We start from the raw sequence: 14,511 nt of genomic DNA, 5'->3' as shown, positions 1-14,511 counted from the left end.
GCAGGAAATGTTTAGTTAATGTGACAGCATATAAATCATTTTATTTATAATATTTAAAATAAGCTCTATAAGCTCTACTTGGTCCATCAAACACATAAAGAAGGTCCATTGTAAAGGGTATCAAAAAGTTTGAAAACCCCTGACTTAAGGCCCGTTCACACCAAGGACGATAACTATAAAGATAACGATAAAGATATAGTTATAATATTAAAGAATAGCAGAGTTCACACCACAGCTATAACGATAAAGACAAAGAGAAACGATATCGTTGGAATCACTTCCAGAACGATTTTTTTCCAGATGATGAACGATAAAATCATTGACACCCAATCAGAATCAATCGTACTATCACAAGCTCGAGAATTTAAAGCGGCAGACGCATGTGCGTTTAGAATAAACAAACTATATAGTCTGCTGATGTGGACGCTAATATCGTTATCTTTATAGTTATCGTTCTTGGTGTACAGGGCTTTAGCCTATGCATTTTTCTTAAAGAAATAGCTCACCCAAAAATTAACATCTGCTTAAATGTACTCACCCTCAGGCCATCCAAGATGCAGATGAGTTTTATTTAGGAGATATTTACATCATTTGCTCACCAATGGATCCTCTGCAGTGAATGGGTGCCGTCAGAATGAGAGTCCAAACAGCTGATAAAAACATTACAGTAATTCACAAGTAATCCACACCACTCCAGTCCATCAATTAATGTATTGTAAAGTGAAAAGCTGCATGCTTTTAAGAAAACAGATTCTATCATTAAGATGTTTTAACTTTAAAACATACTATGCTACTCCGCAGCGGTACCTACACTGTAAAAAATAAGTGTAATTTTAACTGTAAAATTTTGTAAAAACGCTACGGAAAAAAACTGTTAATAGGTTAACAGTAAGTTCCCGTACTATATACAGGGAAAAACTGTAAAATATCTAACCAGACATTTCATGTAATTTTACAGTAAAATGCTGTTAATTTTACAGTTTTTAGAAGTAAAAATAACAAATCAATGTATAATTTACAGTCGAAAACTGTAAACTGATATTTCCAGAATTCCCTGCATGACACTCCACATTTGAAAGTATTTTGTTTAAATAATCATGGTTTTTTATAGTTTTTGTTATTAGTTATGTATTTTTGGGCTTTATGTTACATCTTCTGTTGTTTAATGAAAGTTTAATGCATTATTTAAGTATCATGTGTGTTACCATGATGGTGTTTTGTGTTTGCATGAATGACTCTGTGCACCTTCTATATATTAGTATATACTTCTGCTTGTGGCGAAGCTACTTGTGATGAGCTTTGATTCTTCATGTGGCTTTCTCTTTTACCACCTGCATTATTATGGTGGTTGTCAGTATGTACAAAACAGATTTTAATAGCAGTGTGCATTGTTGAATTTGCTGGTTTACATTCAAATTTTCTTGTTTGTAAATGACAGTTTTATACTGTAAAATTTGCAGTTTTTGGCCGTAAATGTGTTTACAGTTTTTCTGTATTTTTTACAAAATTATTCTGGCAACCACAGCTGCCAAAATTATTTTGTAAAAACTACAGAATTTTTTTACAGTGTACCCGAACTAGTCTAAAATAGTCCGACTATAAACACTTATTATAGGTGTACCGTAGTGATTCAGGATAAGCCAAAAACACAGTTTGGAAAATGGATTCAGGGTGTACTCGCTTATTATATACTTTTTTTTACATTTTGAACACAAAACAGCTACGGACTGCAGCTTTAAATATTTTTTTTTTGCTGCATTTTAAAACATAAATTACACAGGCTATTTTAAATATAATCAAATTTGCTTCTGCCTGGTAGCTAAATCTGTCGTAATACAAGGCCGACTATTAGATAAACAACTGTGCATATGTTTTTGTGTTATGAGACGAAGATATTTCATCAGGTTGTCTGGTCATATTAGAAAGAGCTTTCTCAGGCGTGGGCACAATACGAAGGCAAAGATGCACCTTGCATCCCTAGTAAAAGGAAATAAGCTGGACCGAAGGGGACAAGCAGTGTTTTATCTTTCATTTTAGTATTTATTCAATTTGTCTGACGCCCACATATCTGAGGAAATGAGAGCGCGCCGATAACCGGAATCACCAAGTCCTAAAGGACTGCGGTTTGCAATAGCAAGACTCCAAATACAATCAGAGTAGTCATATTTTCTTTTAACTTTTTGCTTTGAATGCCAGCTATTTTGCTATTGTGCCTTCGGTTTGTAGTACAGCATGTTGACCCCAATTTAAATCAACTGAATCAATAATGCTTTTCGAGGTTTTGTATGAATACAAGTTGCAGCATGTTTCTACACCTGAGATAACCTCAGTAAAGCACAGCCTTCAGAGATACATCTCCTTTGGCTTGTGTTATGAATATTAATGCCATATAATTATACAACTATCCCAGTGGGTAGATATTGGAGGCCTTATAGATTAGCAGCCCATTGGCCTGTATGAATACTAATGGTAGAAGGTGCGCAGTGCAGGTCCACAGAGAGTCTGCTGATTGACCTGCACTTTAGTTGCTGAGCATCACAGTCAAGCAATCAATAGCAATGGAGAATCTTTTCAACTAAAGCCAAAAATGTCCATGTCTGGTCTTATTCAAACTGCAACAAACTTTCCATAATTACAACAGGGACAGTTTTTCCAAACACTTGACAGACGTCTTGTATGTATTATTGAAAGGTCATATTAAATTATTGAAAAAAATAGTAAACCCAAAAAATTATTTGGACTTGATTTACTTACCCTCACCAATGACTTAAGGAGATATTTTGAAGACGCTGTTCTTTTTTAATATATGCCACATTTGAATACACATGAATACACATGAACTCAAATGGCATTTAAGGGTGTAGATTCTGTCATTATTTACTCATCCTCATGTCATTCCAAACCTGTATGACTTGATTTCTTTAGTGAAAAAAACAAAAGACATTTTGAAAAATGTGTCCGCATTTTTTGTCGCTACAATGGCAGTCATTGGGGTCCAATGTTTCTGTAGCTTCATTCACCTGAGAACAAAGTACTGCTTCAGTATCTGGTTTAAAAAAGGCCATTTTTTTACCCTAATATATATCCTAATTACCCTAATTTGTACCCCAATAGCACAATGTCAGCACAATGTTAAATTTGCATGGATTTTGGAATGACATAAGGATCAGTAAACAGTAAAAAAATAAATAAATAAAAACACATTATTATGCATTGTAGTGGTCATTTGAATGTAGTTTCACATGAATACTACAATTGCAGACTGAAAAAAAATAAAAACGTTAGAGTGAAAAATTGTGTAATGTAACCAATGCATTACTCTCAGTAAAGAATTGCCATCACACACTGTTGATTTCTCAGTATAAATGGTTACATGTGCCTGTAAATGATTAACTATAATGAATATCACTAACATTATCAGGCAACACATCAGCTAGAATGAACAAACTACCTAAATATGTAAATTTCCCAAGTCTGAGTTCATGCACCAACAGACAATACAACTTACCAAGAATACAAAAGGAATTGTGCAAGGAACCCTACTGTCAAACTGTTCAATACAGTACACAGAAATTCAGATCATGTGCTTCAGCAGACAAACAACACAGACGGAACTCAAAGGACAGGGGTTGTTTTAGGACATTTAGTTGGCACATTTATAAATGATGAACCCATGAATGTTGAACTTAGGATCTGGACAAATCTTGAATTTTAAAAACTTGACGTGGAATATAAAAACTATAAGATATGCTGCAGTGAGGGTGACAGAACATATTATGCAAGATAAAATATATTTTGATATGCAAATTGAGATTTCAAATGGTAAAAGAAATGGCTCACTCCAAAAATTAAAAAAATAATTTATTCACTTTCATGTCACTCCGAAACCATATGTGACCCTGGACAACAAAACCAGTCATAAGTAGCAAGGTATAAAATTCATTGTATGGGTCAAAATTATCATTTTTTCTTTTAAATATATCAAATATATCACCGTAAATATCTAAACCTTTGCTGAGATATTCATTTGGACAATTTTAAAGGCAATTCATTCTTTTTATTTTTTGCACCCTCAGATTCCAGATTTTCAAACAGTTGTATCTTGGCCAAATATTGTCCTATCATAACAAACCATACATCAATGAAAAGCTTATTTATACATTTTACATGATGTATACAATTTCAAATGACTGGTTTTGTGGTCCAGGTCACATTTCTAAGGAGAAGATTTTGAAGGATGTACTGGTCGCTTTTGTTCATGTAGTCACATTAAATGAGGACATATATATTTTAGTATTATTTATATACTATTACAGTACTTATTCATTTTTTGAATTAGATTTTATTTTTATATTTTTAGTTCATTTTAGTTTTAGTCATTTGGTTATGTACTTAATATTACCTTTTGTTCTTGATTTTTTTAATTCTATTTGGGTTCAATTTATTTTTATTTAAGTTTTAGTAATTTTAGAACATTAACTTATTTTATTTCAGGCAGTTGCCAAGGAAACATTTGCAGAGACATTTTAAAAATGCGTAATAGAAGTATTTCTTATACTAAATTTTAATTATGCTTATTTTAATGAATAAAGGTTGTCCAAACAGGACAAATTCAGTGCATTACAGTAATAAGAATGAGAATTTGTGTCAAAAATCTTATCTTAATGCAAAAATCTTAATGGTCTGAAAAACAGGTTTCATTTTCTGTATGCAAATGTAGTGACTTTTTTCTTTTGATTTTGTAGGGGAAAAGGACAATAGGACAGTCTTGATAGACCACTCACGGTTTCCATAACATCACTGTACACCATCTGCTGAAAATATTCCCTTCTGCTGTTTTTCCAGAGAACTGGAAGTTCAAATATATACTTCAAAAGCACTAGTAGCACATTTCAACACAGTTTAGAAAATCAGGGCAAGAAAGGCAGAAACACAAAGGAAATGAAAGATGTTCTCTTTTTTTAAAAAGACAGCTATGTTCTGTCTCTGCTCCACTTAAATAACATTCCAGTAATAGCCATAATTATTTAATTTCTGTCAGGTTTTACAGAGCTCTCAGCCAGCATAAGCTGTCAGAGGTAAATTCGCAGTTCCCTCAACCCCATCATCACTCTTATCAGATCTCATTTGGAGCCATTACAGTCATTCTAATGGTCATTAGATGGACAGTCTCAACAAAAAGGACTACAATAAACATGATACCAGCTGTTAGCCGTCTACATGCTTCTCAAGTGGTCCGACAGCAATGCATTCTCACTCACAGGCGGATGAGAAGAAATAACAGGGAATGCGGATGGATGTTAGATGGATATTTGTAGGGTAAAAGGGCATCAGAGATGATAAAGTCTTTACATGCTGCGGGAGCGTGATCCAGTTATTCAACAGAAAAAGATGTCAATCCTCAATATACAAGTCGAAGTTAAAGCTTACTTGAAGAAAAAGACAGAGAATGGGAGACAGACAAGGTACAAATCTGAACACTGAGCATTTACTCTGAAGGTTATGGCGACCAGCAATGAGAAATGACGAGCTGTGAAAAAGTCATGTGGACGAGCAGAGCCGATGCAGGAGGATGGATCGTGCTCCAGTGCTACATTACATGAGAACGAGACACGAGAGATAACCAGTCCCTGGATAGCAGGAAATGTGGAATGAAAGAAGCCAAAGGAGGGGAGAAAACAACTGACAAAGGAAAACAAACAAGGTTGAGGAATCAGGTGCAACAATAAATGGGTCATATCTTTTTTATTTTTTTACAATTTCCCCCCTGAGGTTGATTTATAATGTTAGTCATTGTCTCTTTGAACTTAAAATCACAATTTAGATTTTCATGACCATTATCCAGCTTTTCTTTGAACTTCCATGTAAATATGTGACCCTGGAGCACAAAAGCAGTCATAAGTAGCAAGGGTATATTTGTAGCAATAGCCAACAATACCTTGATCTTGCATGTAAAGCTTTGCTTTTCAATTTTAAAGATATGCAGATACACATCATTTCAACATAGGATTGTGAAATACCCAAATAAATTGCAGGCAATTATTTATATTTGTGTAACAGTAGCCTATATATGTGTCTTAAGTCATTGGGGTATATTTGTAGCAATAGCCAAAAACACATTGTATGGGTCAAAATTATCGATTTTTCTTTTATGCCAAAAATCATTAGGATATTAAGTAAAGATCATGTTCCATGAAGATGTTTTGTAAATTTCCTATCATAATTATATCAAAACTTAATTTTTGATTAGTAATATGCATTGCTAAGAACTTCATTTGGACAACTTTAAAGGCAATTTTCTTAAAGGCAAATATTTTTTGCACCCTCAGATTCCAGATTTTCAAATAGTTGTATCTCGGCCAAATATTGTACTATCCTAACAAACCATATATCAATGGAAAGATTTTTATTCAGCTTTCAGATGATGTACAAATCTCAGTTTCAGAAAATTGACTCTTATGACTGGTTTTATGCTCCAGGGTCACATATGTGTTTTTGTCCCCCTAACCAGCTGTGACAAGCAATGAGATACAGGGTGATTTGTTGCTTGCTTAGTTTCTATTTCTGCAGCACTGCACTGCATAGCCCCGCCCACTGTGTGCTCATTGGTCCAAAATCCCACTCTTCATAACTGTCAAATAATTCCTGATTGGTTGTGATTGTGTTTGAGCCACAGCAGTTCTCGGGTGGACAGACAAACTGTTTGTCACTGAATCTTTTCATCTGGTCATGACAATGTGATAAAATTAGGTAATTTCTTGCTACTGTGCTGAACCTGAGTGAACCTGATTACAAGTAAAACGATTAACAGTGCTTATTAATAGCCAAGCTCATATCGAATTTGCACCATTTTGCAGATTTCTGGAGAATCGGATCAGCATCATTGGCAAAGTTCTAAACATTCCCTTCCTTGGTTTATTTATTAAATATTTTGGATACTTTTAAAATATAGTACTCTCTGCTTAATATATTGTCATATACATTCTGCAGAATTTTCTCTCAAATTCAACAGTTTCAATTACATTGTGACGGTTACAAATCTATTCATGCTTAAATGTGCTTCAAAAACTGATCAGGGACCTTGTCAAAATAAATGTCACTCATTTATAACACTTGAAGCAATATAAACACATTTTAGCATATTTAGCATGCTTTCCCCACAACCTACTCTTACACAAACTAGCAATAGTCTTTTTTTATATCTAATACCTGAAATATATTTTGGTGTAAATGAAAGGTTTATGTATTACATCTTATGTATTATATCTTACGTACTTCACTTATGTATGACTGACAAATATGCATTCTATTCAGTTTATTAGTTTGTTACAACTGTAATCCAAATGGATGCCAATTTTTTATGCAACTGAAATGCATCTAAGGCTTAAATTTAGGCTTAAATATATTTGAGGAGTGTGTTTAGAAAATAGTATCCATCCTAAATCCTCCATTAATACTCAGTTTCAGAATAGGAATTGTATGCATAAATGCGGTTTATGCATTCATCCTGCAGAATGTAAGAGATTATAGAACAAGCCATTTTAACAGCTTATTTAATGATAAATGATCTTTTTGACTGGGAAGGAAAAATCTTAAAATGCATTACTTCAAAATAAAGGAAAAATATATTTTTTTTATGATAAGATCCCTATAAAAGACAACACACATACTCACACGCAAACAGAAAAATAAATCTGATCGTATGACTGTGACCTTTTATATCACTCCACTCCCACAAAGTCAAACGCACCACCTCATCAGTAGTTTTAAATCAAAAGATGCACATGATTTAGGCCTAACTTGGTTCCATGCCCATTGAAACATCTGTTTCCTCTGAACAGGGAGTCTTTAAAAACCCATTGCAACAGCATAAGTCATGACAACATCATAAAAATCACTTAGAACTGGTACGGCGTCAAAACGTCTGAACAATTTACAAGATGAACTGATGAAGGTTGTAAGGACCAGATGAAAATGTTGCAGCAAAATGAGCTATGAACTCAATAAACAACCTTTTCACCCAAGTACAGCGAGACGCAGGGATGCTAAATGAAAAAGGAGACTCGGAAATGATTTTGTTTTCCCATGAACAAAACAACAACAAAAGCTCCTTACCTCTTAGTTCAAGTTCATTTACCACGCACAAAAGCCCTCACTGAATTCTTCATTCACACTTCAAACACATTTCGACATGCATTATGAAACAAGCCGAATATATCTTGGGGATAATGTAGAACGATTACATAGTACATGCTTACGTTGAGTGTTTTTCACAAAAGCGCACATGTATCTTTTGTTCATGCCCCAGATAAACACCTCAAACAGGCAAATGCTGTGCCACATGTGGCGATCTGACCTCTCATTTCGCAGACATTCGTGAAATTATCACAGTACGCCACACTTGATTACCTGCGCATCAGTTTGTAAGGTGCTGCAGACAATGCAGATATCACACACAGGCTGATGCACATTTATAACGCTCAGCTTGTTTCCTATAGGAAGTAAGGGGGATGAGATGACCCAGATATGTTCACCCCTTAATGTTAGGAAATTTGTTCCATTAGCCTCTGTGATCTCACTGGCTTCAGAGGAGGAGAACCATAGCAACCAGCTGAGCATCACGCCTCCTCTCACTAGTGCGGTGTAGTTCAGGATTTCAAAGACCTGCACCTGCTGCTGAGGCGGAAAGAATGGGTGTTAAAAAAACATGACCGACCTAAGGCATTTTTCTCTTTTCAATGCACAAAGAAAGAAAGAAAGAAAGAAAGAAAGAAAGAAAGAAAAGCTATATTTGGTAAGCAAAAGTTGATTGTTTTTTTTACATGTGCATTTTCAATTAATCCTTTATTATATGACAGTGTTTCATGTGCATTCAAGCTATGAATTTTATCTGTCTGTTTGTTCCCTAGGAATCAAATCCATAACCTTGGCATGATTCAGAATTGAACTGAGTATGCATTTTGAATTTCAATTCAGTTGGTGAACTTGAATTTGGACTGAAGAATGACATTCAAATGACTCTATGATGTAAGTGTGGTTTTTAATAATATATTTTTATTTATTTTTAGTATGAATTATTCATAAATGGTATCGTGCACACAAAATATGAGGTATTTTCAGAAACTCTGTATGATTAATATTTAATGTTATTAATTATTAATAAAATGCCACACGTATTTTCTTTGCTATAAGTGTAAATAGTTTATACTATTTATATGCAAATAGTGGCAGACATTTGCACCTCAGTACTGTGGTACATTATAAAACAGTATAATAACATATTGAGTGTAAATAATCATATATATTAAAATTATTAAATGGATGCAGCCTTATACATTTGCACCTCAGTACTGTGGTACATTATAAAACAGTATAATACCATATTGAGTGTAAATAATCATATATATTAAAATTATTAAATGGATGCAGCCTTATTGGGACAATTAAGACCTCCGTATACATCTACCCCAACCCTATCCGATAAACACTTTCTTATTAAAAACCTGTGTGGTACTTAATTTACACTTTTCGATTATTTTTTAATTTATTTTGTTTATTTATTTTTTGAAAATAAACAGCTTTCCAATCTGATATGTGATGGGAAAAGAGAGAAGAACAAGTTCAGCAAAAGGCGGATTTGAACTCGGGTCGATCACATCAAAAGTTATCACCAAAAAGTTAGATCCTTACGGCTTACGCTTCTGTTTTATTGTGTGGCATGTGTCTTTTGTAATTTTGTCTATCCCAACCAGACAGTGGTGGGCGAAGTTAATGTACGTAGCCTCTGCCAACAAGGTGGGCTATTTGCACTTAGAGTAAATACGCACTCCATTAATATTAACATTTCTGATTATTTAAATGATCAGCCCTCGGAGGCTCCCTTAAAATGCCCTATATTGCTACGCCTTCTGTTCACAGATATACCTGAGTGGAAATATTAGTGAAAAGGGCCTCATTTATGAAACACAGCGCAGCAAATTTCTGAGCAAACTGTTCATGGAACCATTCTTATATAATTTTTGAAATACATTTAATATCCATTACAAATGCAACAATTTCCATTTGAATGGATTCGAGAACAATTTGCTCAGTTTGCTCTGTTCATGTTTCATGAATGAGGCCAACTGTGTATTTAAATGTGAGTTTACATGAATAGAAAAAAAAAAGGGTTTTTTTTGTACCCTGGGAATCAAATCCATGACCTTGGCATGATTCTGAATTGAACAAACTTGAATTTGAACCAAGGTAGCAAAGAGGGTGCAGAATTATATCAAATAATTTGTAACAACATTTAAAAAAGCAATATTAAAATGGAATGCAATTCTAATGACTGTGATGTGTGGTTTTTAATAATAGATTTCATTTTTTTCAGTATGTATTATTCATAAACATTATCATGCACACAAAATATGAAGTATTTCCAGAAAAACTGGATGATTCATTTTTAATTTTATCAATTATTATATGCATTTGTATTTATTTTATGTTTCATTACATTTATTAAATGACTTTTATGCTCTAATTTCTCCATAAGTCTTCAACTATAGAGTCTAAAAATGAGGTAAATTGTTTATTATAGGTTATTGTTAAACAGTTAATTGCCTCTGCTGTCATTCCAATTCCCTTAAAATTCTATGAATTGAAATGGAATCAGTTCTGCAAAACACTGATGCTCTGTAAGTTGACAACAGAACAAGAAACAAGAAGAAAATGTCAATATGTTATTCACATATGCAAGACCAGCTAATGTTAAAATCTTTTAAAAAATTCAACTTTCAGAAACATCAACAGAGGATAAAACAACCATTGTTATGAAACAGACAATACTAAAGGACTCATTAAAAAATCATGTTATGTGGATCACAGTGTGACATCTCTACATTTTCTTCAAGCATTTAAATGATCCAAACACACACACAAGTGCCTCCTTACCTGCATCAATAAACACTTAAAGGATTAAAACACAACTGCAACCAGACTTACAAATACACCCACACAAAAGCAAAGTGCTGGAAGCATTTCAGAACAGCACAACACTTTCTGAACACCATACTTACATTAAAACCGCTCACATTGCCCACAGGTTTAATATGAACTCTAGTGAACTCTACTAGTCTTTTAAGGGATTAAATGTCCCTGATGTCCCTTTGTTAATTAGTGCTGCAGTTGGCAAGAGTCTGAGAAACATTCCTAGTGAAAAACAAATCCGTATATAATAGAACGCTACAATACTTAAAAAAGCAATATGAGATCTCCTGCAAATTCAACAGAGATGAAAGGAAACAGGCTACTAATCAACAAAGCCACTGAAACATTTTCAAAACTGTGACAACATCTAGAATTTAACATTGCACTGACTGTTTAAACAGGTTTCTTACTTATGCCCTCAGTGTTGATACATTTTTCAGAGCTGATTTTTGACATTTGAAAGTGCTCATGGATTGACTGAGCGGAAATATTGAAAATAACATTTTATATAAATTCAAAGGGCCTCATTCGTGAAACACAAGCGGCAAATTTCTGTGCAAATTTTTCATGAAACCATTCTTATATAATCTTTGCAATAAATTACATTTCCATAACAAATGCAGCAATTTCCATTTGAATGGATTTGAGAATGATTTACAGTTTGTTCTGCTCATGTTTCATGAATGAGGCCCAAAGTGTGTTTAAATGTGAGCCTACATGAATAAAACAGCCAAAACTCCAAAGACGTTTCAGTGAACCTGAAAAATTATTGACAGCCAGAGGACGTTTCTGATTGGCTCAAAAAATCTCAGGCTGCTGTCTTTTCTCTTCTTTTTCCCCCATTTTTTTTAGGGCTGTCAAAGAGACAGGAGCGATTTCAGTGATATCGATCTGTCAGGGAGTACTGGGCATTTTATGCATCGTTTTTTAAAAAGTACCTTTGGAAGGGAAAGTGATACAAGTTTTGATATTGAAACCCTTGATGTTGAGTGCTGAAACTGAGAGAAAAAGTAAAGAGACAAAGAGAGTTTCGAATAGAGAACTTAAGCACATAGCACTTCATTTTATCTTTTGAAACAGCTTTTAGCAGCAAGGACAGATGAACATCATTAGTCCACTGAGCTCAAGAGCTCCCCTGCTATTTCCACTTCACACTGGGCCTTGAACTGTCCACAGCACTTTTAGCTAGTGAACGATGACAAATACCAGGGATTTAGGTTTCAACGTCACCGGCACATGTCAGGGATTTAGTCTGAGCTGAGCATAAATCTCTGGAGCGTTTGGGTGTTAAATGGTAAAACCCATAGAGGTATTTCAGTAATTCTCGTGAAAATTGCTTTCTTTTACTTGCAAAAGCTTTGTAGGCCCTGCCTCTAATATGTCAATTATGTTTCATTGTGTTGCTGAATGGTTTATAGCTTGTTGTATTGTAATATTAAAATATGCTGCCTGCTAATAAAGTGCTTGATTGAAACTGAAATGAGGGCAGATTTAGTCATCCTACTCTCCCCTGTAGTTATTTGCTTTTTCTTTGCTTTCAGCGGCACACCAACCAGTGTGTTAACTGTTTTCATGACCCCATTTCACCAGCTGTTTTATTGACATGCTTTTTTAGTTTCTTTTGTTGGTTTACAGTATTTGATCACGATAAACAGGAGCACAAATGGGCAACAGTGTTTAAACATAAAAAAAAAGAAAAATATTTCATTGTTCTGAAGAAAATGCTGCTTAAAGGTCACCACCAGGATGCCCCAAGTACTGTTGGGGTCAGGTCAAGTCTCAGAGGTGATAGGATTTTTTCTTATTCACTTTGGCACACTTGTTTTGTCCATTTTTAAGCAAAAATCTAATAATAAAAAATAAAAAGTCTTATTATAGGACACCTTTTTTGGAAAAGCAAAGGAGGGGTTGTATGTTTAAAAGACAGGTGCACAAATTCATCTCTTTCTCATCATAACAGTGGAAACCAAAAAAACGTTACAGTACTATTATGTAGTTATGCTATTTTAACTATTATAGTTTGTATGTTACTATTTTAAATTACATTTTCGTTGTTGAAGTTTTAGTAATGAATATATGTGTGTGTGTATACATATGTATGTGTATATGCATATGTATTTACATTTATTTGAAAAGAAAGATTAGCAGAAAGTCTTTTAAAATCTTATTCCTGTTTAAAGGGGAAAACATTTAATTTATGCTTAAAACCAGGAAAAAAAATGGGTGACAAAAATAAACTTAATTCAAGATATATTTTCTGAAAATAAGGCTTAATATGTTCCACAATTCTGCTTCAGAGGCTGATCAACCAAATAATACCCTCGTAGTTTCAGTTACTGAACGGTGGACTCCATTGCTAACCGATTCAGCTAAAGTTGTTTAAAATACACATTTTATCTTAATAACGCTACTTTTGTGACTAAAACATCACATTATATAACATCTAGTTTTATTCAGCAGCTCCGATCAAATATAAAAGACAAGTTGGTGAATCATGGAGTTATACAACAGTTTTATAGAAAGTGGGAGCAAAAGATTGATAAGAGAAATGGTTATCAATATTCATATAGCATAGGTATAACCCAGTCTCATTTCAAGATATATTTTCTGAAAATAAGGCTTAATATGTTCCACAATTCTGCTTCAGAGGCTGATCAACCAAATAATACCCTCGTAGTTTCAGTTACTGAACGGTGGACTCCATTGCTAACCGATTCAGCTAAAGTTGTTTAAAATACACATTTTATCTTAATAACGCTACTTTTGTGACTAAAACATCACATTATATAACATCTAGTTTTATTCAGCAGCTCTGATCAAATATAAAAGACAAGTTGGTGAATCATGGAGTTATACAAGACAGTTTTATAGAAAGTGGGAGCAAAAGATTGATAGAGAAATGGCTATCAATATTCATATAGCATAGGTATAACCCAGTCTCATTTCACCTGATTAATGTCCAATAAAGCAATATGTCAAACCGTAAAGTAGCTGTGCATTATATTTTTATAATGAAAGTCTGGCACAAATGCACATAAATTGAAAATGACCCTCTGAGCGTAGAGAGCACAAAAAAAATCTAATATATAGAATACATGTCTCCTGTGTCAATATTCTAGCTCACAATGGCCAAAGGTCAAACTATATCATTGCAATGAGGCTAGACAGCTAGATTACAGTGCTCTTGTCCAGATGATTAAGGTCTGCTAGTAGATATGTGACTATAGCTCCTGCTGTTCACCAGACTGGCTTGTGCATGAGCGCAGAGGTTGGGAAAGTTCGTCATCATCTGTCACAGGAGGTGGCCTATTTGACATCTGGCTACATATTGACCTTTGGCGAACAGTATTTCACAGTCAAGCAGCAGGTGCAAAGTGCCGAACTGCCGGTCAGAGCCAAGAACATAAAGCCAAAATGAGAGATACATTCCCAGCATGCTTATGAAATTCCCAGAAAGGCGAATGGTTATCTAGGTTTCTCAAGTGGCTTTTATAATTAGCCAGACTTATGTGTGGGCAGTTGACTCGCCATGTAAATTTAATC

Source organism: Sinocyclocheilus rhinocerous, unplaced genomic scaffold, assembly GCF_001515625.1.
Source record: "Sinocyclocheilus rhinocerous isolate Xijiao unplaced genomic scaffold, SAMN03320098_v1.1 scaffold1953, whole genome shotgun sequence".
NCBI classification, from domain to species: domain Eukaryota; kingdom Metazoa; phylum Chordata; class Actinopteri; order Cypriniformes; family Cyprinidae; genus Sinocyclocheilus; species Sinocyclocheilus rhinocerous.
This window is presented reverse-complemented; position numbering follows the sequence as displayed.